The sequence below is a fragment of the Penaeus chinensis genome, chromosome 40, assembly GCF_019202785.1.
Source record: "Penaeus chinensis breed Huanghai No. 1 chromosome 40, ASM1920278v2, whole genome shotgun sequence".
In the NCBI taxonomy this organism is placed as follows: domain Eukaryota; kingdom Metazoa; phylum Arthropoda; class Malacostraca; order Decapoda; family Penaeidae; genus Penaeus; species Penaeus chinensis.
Window position 1 is genome coordinate 9,831,736 of NC_061858.1, and position 10,000 is coordinate 9,841,735.

The following is a 10,000-nucleotide window of genomic DNA, read 5'->3' on the forward strand; positions in this document are numbered from 1 at the left end:
ACACACACACACACACACACACACACACACACACACACACACACACCTCTCCACACACACACACACACACACACACACACACACACACACCTCTCTCCACACACACACACACACACACACACACACACACACACACACTCCCACACACACACACACACACACACTTCTCCACACACACACACACACACACACACACACACACACACCTCTCCACACACACACACATACACACACCTCTCTCTCTCTATCTCTCTCTCTCTCTCTCTCTCTCTCTCTCTCTCTCTCTCTCTCTCTCTCTCTCTCTCTCTCGCTCTCTCTCTCTCTCTCTCTCTCTCTCTCTCTCTCTCTCTCTCTCTCTCTCTCACACACACACCTCTCTCTCTCTCTACACACACACACACACACACACACACACACACACACACACACACACACACACCTCTCTCTCTCTCTCTCTCTCTCTCTCTCTCTCTCTCTCTCTCTCTCTCTCTCTCTCTCTCTCTCTCTCTCTCTCTCTCTCTCTCTTTCTCTCTCTCACACACACACACACACACACACACACCTCTCTACAAACACAAACACACACACACACACACACACACCTCTCTACACACACAAACACACACACCTCTCTCTCTCTCTCTCTCTCTCTCTCTCTCTCTCTCTCTCTCTCTCTCTCTCTCTCTCTCTCTCTCTCTCTCTCTCACACACACACACACACACACACACACACACACACACACACACACACACACACACACACCTCTCTACACACACAACACACACACACACACACACACACACACACACACACACACACACACACCTCTCTCTCTCTCTCTCTCTCTCTCTCTCTCTCTCTCTCTCTCTCTCTCTCTCTCTCTCTCTCTCTCTCTCTCTCTCTCTCTCTCTCTCTCACTGAATAAGTAGTGTTTTTGTTCACCACCATCATCACTCAGTATTTTATTAGCACAGGCAGTACATCATAATTCGTGTTAAATGAGTACAGACACATAATTTTATGGGTAACTAAACATTATTTTATTGACACAGCTAGCGAGAGTACATAATTCGTGATCCACGAATGCTTAAAATAAGTTTTCCGGGTATCTGAATATTGCCAATTTTATGAATACAAACAATATAATAATGCATAAAACCAATTTTCCGGGTATCTGAACATTGCCAATTTTATGAATACAAACAATATAATAATGTATAAAACCAATTTTCCGGGTATCTGAGCATTGCCTATTTTATGAACACAAACAATATAATATTACCTATATATTCAGCCATGCATACACATTCAGTACACTAACTGTAAGATGAATATCAGTAGTATCACCGTTACTTTTACCACCACAATCACACCCACCACCACCACCCACAACACTCCACAATTAAAACCACCACTCACTACGCTGTACCAGCACCACGACACCACCACCACCACTTCACTGCACCCACTACACCAACACCATCCGCCATACTGCAGCACAATACCACCGCCTCCTATTACACCGCACTAGCACACCACCATCACCCACCACAATGTATACCACCATCACACACACACACACAGTCTCATCCATGATTACCATTATGCTTACCGTAATATCACCACTTGGAATATTTATTTTGACCAATTCCTTCATTGTTTGCAACACACTGACTTAGAGAGTGAGGAGCTTTTCTTGGTTTCTTTTTCGGCATCAGCTTGCTACTGTCTGCCACCTTACGCTTTTTTATTTCACTGTCACAGATATCCTTGACTTTACGACCAGTGTGCAAACATCTCCTGCCCCCAAGTACAGTTGAGCGACGACTAACTGCAGCAGGCTGAACCTTGATTGCTGTTCCCTTTTTATTACACATTTTGCCTTTCTTGAAGCTGGACAAAGCCAATGATGCCACTGTGTATTTTCCAAAGGTTTTAAGGGCAGTAGCAAGTGCAGAATTAGTTTTTATAGAGTCAAATTGTCTTATAAAAGCTTCAGCTGGTTCAATTAATTCTCCTGGGTCTTTTCTCAACTTTTCTATGAGCCGTGTGGTACAGCTGTGAAGAGAAGCTTCCGTTGAAGCAAGTTTAATAGCACCAACATTGACGATGTCGTCGTTCTCATAATCAGAGAGATTGCTGCTGCTCACATTGACTTCATTTTGCTGTAACATCTCAGCAGTACCACTACTGGTACTTGGCATCGGCGCAACATCACCACCGTTGGCCATGCCCTCGGGATTCACATCTGTTGTCATTCCAGTAATGGGCAGTGGTGTAAACCATCCTGGACGCACATTCTTTTCTCCACGCTGGTGTGGATCCCTCAAGTGAAGAAAATTCAGTGATGACTCCCCAAAATTTTTCACAACAGCATATTGGTGTTTACATGGGGCACCATTCATCCCAGCCGTACATGTGCATGTTCAAATTGATGTATCAATATGGTGGACTATATCTTGTTTTGACTGGCTCCTCACTTCATAGTTATGGCCATCTACCTTAATTATGTCACCTTTGGGGATTGATGATCCTCCAGGGAGAAATCTCTTGGAAACAGTGACATTCACACGCCCATTGGCAAGGTCTATCAAACGGCGTTCATAATAAGACGGCAGTCGTGTCACCAAGAAGTCCAGTAACTGTACCATGTTATATGCACGGACACGTTCAAAAATTTGATCCTTGAGAATCCTCATGGCTGCTTCTGCATAGTTGTTTGTGTTGTTCCCACGGACAAGCAGGTGATGCACACAGCCCATGCCTGACGACGATCATACAACTTCTTACAGTGGGCCAAATAGTTTGGGTACAGGCTTGCTATATCATTAGCTTGTATCTCAGCATAAGCCTCCTCAAGAGCTATAACACTGCCGGCAAATGTCATTTTCTTCACAGCTGAAAGCATATAGATGCATCCATAGTTGATGACTCAGAAGGATGCATGTCAAGTTCCGATGACACGTGTACCGTCTGTGCGTACCGTCCTTAGCACATGTATAGCCTATTCGGGGAGAGACAAATCCAGAGGTTGAACTGTCGCTATAATAAATAACAGATTTCCATTTAATGTAATTCATGTAAAGGTTTTATGGAGGTAAGGCAGTTAAGATGTAAAACTTCATCACGTATATTAACCTTTGTGTAACAATCAATCAATCAATCAAATATAATATATATATATATATATATATATGTATATATATATATATATATATATATGTGTGTGTATACATATATATATATAAATATATATAAATATATATATATATATATATATATATATATATAAGAAAACAACCACTTGTAGTGGAGCTCTCATATTATGACTAATAAACTTAATGAGTACATTTCAGATACAAGGTAAAATTGTTTGAAACATACCTTTCAAGGCATGGCACACGGAGGAAGGAAATTTTCTAATGTCTTATTGTTTATGGCGGTACCTGCTCTTGATTTAACGATTCTCCACGCTCGAAACCTAAAATTGGTTTCAGGCATTTTAGTCTAGCATAGTTACAAATGTGGTAAATAAAATTACACGTGAATGTATAGCTACATATATTATATAGGGAGACATAATGCAGATTAGTTTGCTACAGTTCAGGTGCTGAAGTAGATATTATTGTGCACAAAAAAAATCAAACTAAATGACTGAGATGATGCTGAAATGCTCATGTAATGTTGTGTCATTCATGACCACTAAACGTACCCCACACAAAACATTATTGCATGGACACTTCCTATGGTGCGGAACTCTTAATACTGTGACTATGAACATAATGAGTAGGCTACACATAAGATATAAAGTAAGAGTATTTGAAACATACCTTCAAAGTATTACACACAGGAGAGGGAAACCTTTTCATATCTGCCTGTTGACAGTCGTGCTTGTGATGACGGTACCTGTTTCGTACGCGTGAGAAACGACGCGCTCTATAGAAAACTAGCAAGAGTGACTATTGTATTACCTGTCACGTATCCACAGAATTCCTCTCCAGCAGTTTACCTCAGGAGCTACGTGTACCCCAAAGTTATAGATTTATATTCCATATTCAAGAGAGAGAGAGAGAGAGAGAGAGAGAGAGAGAGAGAGAGAGAGAGAGAGAGAGAGAGAGAGAGAGAGAGAGAGAGAGAGAGAGAGAGAGAGAGAGAGAGAGAGAGAGAGAGAGAGAGGGTGTCTGTGAGAGAGAGAGAGAGAGAGAGAGAGAGAGAGAGAGAGAGAGAGAGAGAGAGAGAGAGGGGGGGGGGGGGTGTCTGTGAGAGAGAGAGAGAGGGTGTCTGTGAGAGAGAGAGAGAGAGAGAGAGAGAGAGAGAGAGAGAGAGAGAGAGAGAGAGAGAGAGAGAGAGAGAGAGAGAGAGAGAGAGAGAGAGAGAGAGAGGGGGGGTGTCTGTGTGTGTGTGTGTGAGAGAGAGAGAATGTGAATAGTGATGGTAACAGTATTGGCATGAATATCATCAGAAAAAGAGAAGCTTTTTCCGAAAAAGAGGTCACGTAGAGCCTACTGACTTACCCCTTGCAGTGCCATTTATGTGTAAACAAAATTACCCATAAAAATCACAGTGGACAGTGCGATTACAACCATCAGTGAAACATGATTATTGATATTTATATCTGCGTTGGCTGCTGGCATATAATGATCATTATCATCATTCCCGTTAAAACTGTTGTTTATGTTGTTGGCGTTAATAGTATTGCCTTTGTCTACAATTATCGTCGTTATCGCCTTCACTGCCACTGTCATCTTTATCGCCTTTATCGTTATTATTTTTTCATTATTGTCATCAAGAATATGATTCTCGTTATCATTTCATCACCTTTGTCATTATCATTATCGTATTATCATCTTTATTATTATCACCACCGCAATTTTTATTAACATCATCGTTATCTGCATTATAATCTTCATTGTCACTATCACCATATCATCACCCTTATGAAAATAATAATAATTATTATATCATCATAATAATCATTATCAACGTTATCATCCTCATTATCGTTATCACTATCAACTTCTTTATCATCATCATTATAATCATCAATCATAATCGTCATCACCATCTCCATGGTCATCATCTTTATAATCCTCAATCGACATCATCATGACAATAAAATTTGAAAATCCGAAATAGTTACTGCGTTAAAATATACAGTTTTCTGTGAAGAGGTTTTAAGCGTGTTTTCTCCTAAATAATATAGGGGTAACGGCGTTATTTTTGTTACTCATTCCTTTTCCCACAAAGGAAGTAAGAAATTTTCTGAGAAATGTAGTTCCTTCTGATTTTTTTGGTATAGGTACAGTTTTGACTAGCCGTCTTTAAGCGGGAAATAGAGCAAATAATCTAAGAAACTTATCTTCTATGAACTTCCGTCGCAAATCAGAAATAACGAAGTTATTGGACACGCAAGTATATTTTAAAAATCGCCATCCGATATCCTTTCCTACTTTTTGTAAACAAAACAATGATACCGTTTTATTTTGGTTCATTTATTGTAATACTTTCATTCCGTAATTAGAAAAAATCGCATAAACTTACATGAAGGTGATCTTCTTTCTACATTAAAATGTCTGACAATACACGAGTAATACCATAATAAAATCCAGTATTTACAGTAACTGACATTTCTTACTCTGCGCAAATCGATATGTCTGGTCCATCTTACGGGCAAGAGGGAACTGAAGAATTGCGCGCGATTTTCAAAATCAACAATGTTACCACATGAACAGCGCACGAAACCTTTTGAAACTTTTATTCTATACCACATGCGCGAGACATTTGTCACGAGAGCCAATAGCATTACAGGAAATGCTATAAACCAATCACATGCCACCATTTGAGCCACACGTATGTATAGTGGGCAAGGAAAGCAAATATACCAATCTCTGCTCAAAATGGATCTCAGGTGCGTAGGTTGTGACCCGCATTATTATAAGTTATATCTGATTATTTTGAAAAAAATGACAACGCTATAGAGTTCCTGAGGGCACACGGTGTTTTGCCAAGAGCGGTAAGTTGCCCGCATTGCGATTTACCTTGCAAATATCGTGAAGATCGACATATGTGGTATTGTGGCAGATGGAAAAAATAGCAAAGACAAAACGGCGTAAAAGTTGCGTTTTCTCGACCAGCGATTACAATGGCACGTTTCTGCAGGGGACACATCTCGAACCTTTTCAAGTAATTTTATTTGTGAATCATTGGCTACAAAAACATTGGGATCACGCACAAATTATTAAATGTATTGGCATTTCTAAGCCAACTAGCGTAGATTGGAGGAGTTTTTGTTCTGAAGTAACCGAATATTGGTTACAAAATCAAAATTCAATAGGAGGTGCCGGTGTAATAGTTGAGATCGACGAGACGCTGCTCGTGCGCCGTAAGTATAAGAGGGGCAGAGAGATGAGCCAGGTGTGGGTCTTTGGGGGTATTGAGCGTGTGAGTAAAAATAAATTAATTGTGCCATTGCTTGGCACTGACCGCAGTGCAGACACGCTCATACCCCTTATTAAGAAATATATAAAACCAGACAGTGTGATATACAGTGATGGATGGGCTGCCTACCGTAACCTACAACACCATGGTTACAAATATCTGAGTATTAATCATTCTGAGAATTGTGTAGACCCAGACAACCCAGAAATACACACACAAAATGTAGAGAGGTTGTGGAGGGACCCGAAGGAATGGGTCAAGCGGCCAGGTATTAGGGCCGCTTACATCAACCAATATCTGGCCCGCTATTTGTTTATTAAATCAAACGAAACATCACTGATCCATTCATTTTTCATCCAAGGCGGGAAAGAAAAAACTATGGAGTCACCTGCCCCAATCCCTCTGGATGAAACATCTTCAGAGAGCGAGTGAAATCAGGTAAGAGTTCACACTTACCTGATGCATATAGTCCAAACAAAAACGTAATACAAAACAAATACCAATTTTTCGCGCACGTAAAGACAAATTTCTTCTGAAATAGCGATAATAAATTATTAATGTATGAAACAGTAAGACAAGGACACCATGTGTAACGACCAATTATTGACAACTTAGCGATTATGCGGTGTTACAAACTGAAAAATTCCAGCCAATGAAAACTTCAGACAATGACGTCAGAGTTTTCTGACCAATCAAACATTTTTTTTTTTTTCGGAAAGCCCTGCCCTCACCCATGAAAAACGTTCAGTGTGTATCTGTCCGGTGCCGAAGAGAAAGTGCATGTGTGAAAAAAAATATAGAAGCCGGTAGATTTTTTTTTACAAATTGCGAAATACACCTATAACTGGAAATATTACTACGCTGAGGACGACGTGTTATGGTGAAGCGTAATAACGGAGACGGGACGATATCAGGTTAGTAAAATTTAAGTAACGTTTAACGAGAACCGGCGAAATCTACATCCTTATTGCACGAAGTACATTTCAAGTAATAAGCCAATTAATGAAATAAAAAAAACATACTTTTAATAGGATAATAATACATGCATTATTAATACAAATTATTACCAATTTGGCTATTGCAACCGACCGCAGTTGAATGGGTGTCGTCGCCGCGCGCGACGAAATCAGGCTAAAGCTTTCATATTTCCGGGGGACGAGCAATAATGTTTAGCTGCGCGGCCTGAAGTTTCGCCACGGCCTCCGAAGTATTTTCGGCTCAGGCAAAGGTCAATAAGTTCCATCTTACATTTTAAGACAAGTATAAGTATTGAACGGTTACCATATCTAACGACAATCATCAGTAAAGTGTGCAAGGTCTGTTGCTAAAATGTGTTAAGTTTTTTGTTTGAGATTAACATTCACGGAGACTGCGTGTGCCGTTGCACGACACGTAACTGTCAATAGGGTTTATTTTTTTGTTTGTCTGCTTTTTATTTATTAACGCAGTCAATCAAAATACCGTTGTTATTTGAGGAACTATTCATGAAACCGTATGTATAAATATGAAACGGTCATCTAGAAAACTTCGAAACGCATTTTCATATTAAAAAGTTGATTTTGCCCAAACATGATTTTATTAATTATAATTGTGCGTCAATCAGGCAAAAATTAATCCTGGATTTAACCGCCGATTTTAAGTTATTTTCGTGTTTTTCTTCTGTGTGTAAATCATGCTAATTCCCCCCCTTAATCAACTTTGCCGTCATCAACGAGTCAAATGCGACGGAAAGCAGCAGCATAACAGCGTTAAACTACGAGTGGAGATTACACTCCAAAAAAAATGATTTCGAAAGTCGGAGGCTGGTTGAAACTTAAAATTTACCATTTTTTTATGCCATTTCCTTTTTAAATTTCAGGATATAAGAATTTTCTGATTTTTCGTAATTTCATGTATACCTATACATGAATATCGTAAAGACCATATACCACCATTTTTGTATTTCTTTCTTTGTAATTTGATCTATTATACGAAAAATGAATCTCATATATAATAAAAATAATAATTTCAGGTAAATCACACATTTTACTTTCGTTCAGTAATTCGAATTTCTATTCTTTCGCATTCCCTCATATTCTTATATTCTCATTCTCGCGTACTAAAGAATGAAGGGACACGGTCCGATCCCACGGTGGCGAGTGGATCCAGACAGCGTGGCGCCAAGAAGAACCACGATGCCAGATTCCCATATTCTCTCTCTGAATTCTGTTGCTGTACTTCCCATCTTAGTTTCACCGTAAGCAGTGGGAGAACCAGCTCTGCCATGTCAGTGTTTTGTCCGTCAAAATGAAGTTCGATAATCAATCAAGGGAAACGACCATCACACTACTTTAACGACGGATTTTCTCATCGATATTTTATTTTATTTCAGCGACCGATTTTATCACCGATTTCGAGTGTGTCCTCGATCCTGTCTCTAAAGAAAATATCGCACTGAACAGACGGCCACGTCAACCGCACGGATTTAGATGTAATGGCAAAGCATGACATTCGTGACGGACATAGGAGGAAGGATAGTAATAGATAAATAAAAAGGGGGGGGGGGCACAGGTAAGAGGTCTCAAGCTACAGCATGGACGACAGGTAAAACTTTAAAGTGTAGGACTAGCTCAGTGTAACTCTTAGCAACCCTTCACGCATCCTGGCAGATTTAAAAGTAGTTGAAAGGAAAGAAAATCTGGGACACAAATCTTTCAAGTATATCCGCGAAAGTCAAAATTTCGGTTCGGTTAAAGTATACAGAAGGACCGCACCGACTAGGAGAAAATTTAAGATCATAGCGTTGTAGGCAATGAAAAACTACATTGACGAATATCAAAATTAATTTGCAGAAGCCCACCGATTCCAGTTAAACGACGAAAATGTATCGCGCTGAGTCCACTCGGCGTTGACGCGGTTTAGTCCATACGTGACCTAATGTTTACTAAGTTCTCGGCGGAGCCCGCGACAGGGAAATACGGCGATCGGTTGGGTTGGGTTAGGTAGGTCAGGTAAGGTAAGGTAAGGTAAGGTATAAGGTATAAGGTAAGGTTAGGGCGATCGGAAGGGGGCAAGTAGGGCGCTCGGAAGGGGGTCCCGGGTCAGTTAGGGAAACACGGCGATCAGGAAGAGGGGGGAGGGAGGGGTTCGGCGGTTTTGTAAATCGTGCGTTTAGAATATGCTTGTTTGTTCGTTCGAGCCCGTAACGGCTTTGGTCTCTGACGGGTGCGGTCTTTTTATAAACATTTACCAAAATTTCTCAAACAGTTTTCAATAATCGTGAGAAGTTGTCAAACTGCTCTGTGGTTGGAAGCCGTTTCTCGTTGAATCAATTATCCATATTAAAAGCGAAGATGAAAGAATCAATAATGGTGGTATAATCTTTATTGTTGAAACATAGACCCAAGTATGCAAAAAGCGAAATGTACAAAATTAATTTATTTCTATATCAGGATAATTAAAATTTAAGGATGTAGATTTTGAAAGTATCAAGAAATAGTATAAGAATTAGTTATACCTTAGTCATTTTCTATGATAATTTTCGGGCTTTCAAAGAAAATAAGATTTTAGGGTAAACTTATA

At 39.9% G+C, this 10,000-nt stretch overlaps 1 long non-coding RNA gene across 1 annotated transcript; it reads right to left on the minus strand.

Annotated features, from left to right (window-relative positions):
* Positions 1 to 2,761: 2,761 nt before the first annotated feature.
* Positions 2,762 to 3,932, minus strand: LOC125047243. The gene is made up of 3 exons (XR_007116714.1): positions 3,832 to 3,932; positions 3,386 to 3,482; positions 2,762 to 3,005 (listed from the first exon to the last, which is right to left on the minus strand). It is a non-coding gene; the product is annotated as an uncharacterized LOC125047243 (long non-coding RNA).
* Between the last annotated feature and the right edge of the window lie 6,068 nt (positions 3,933 to 10,000).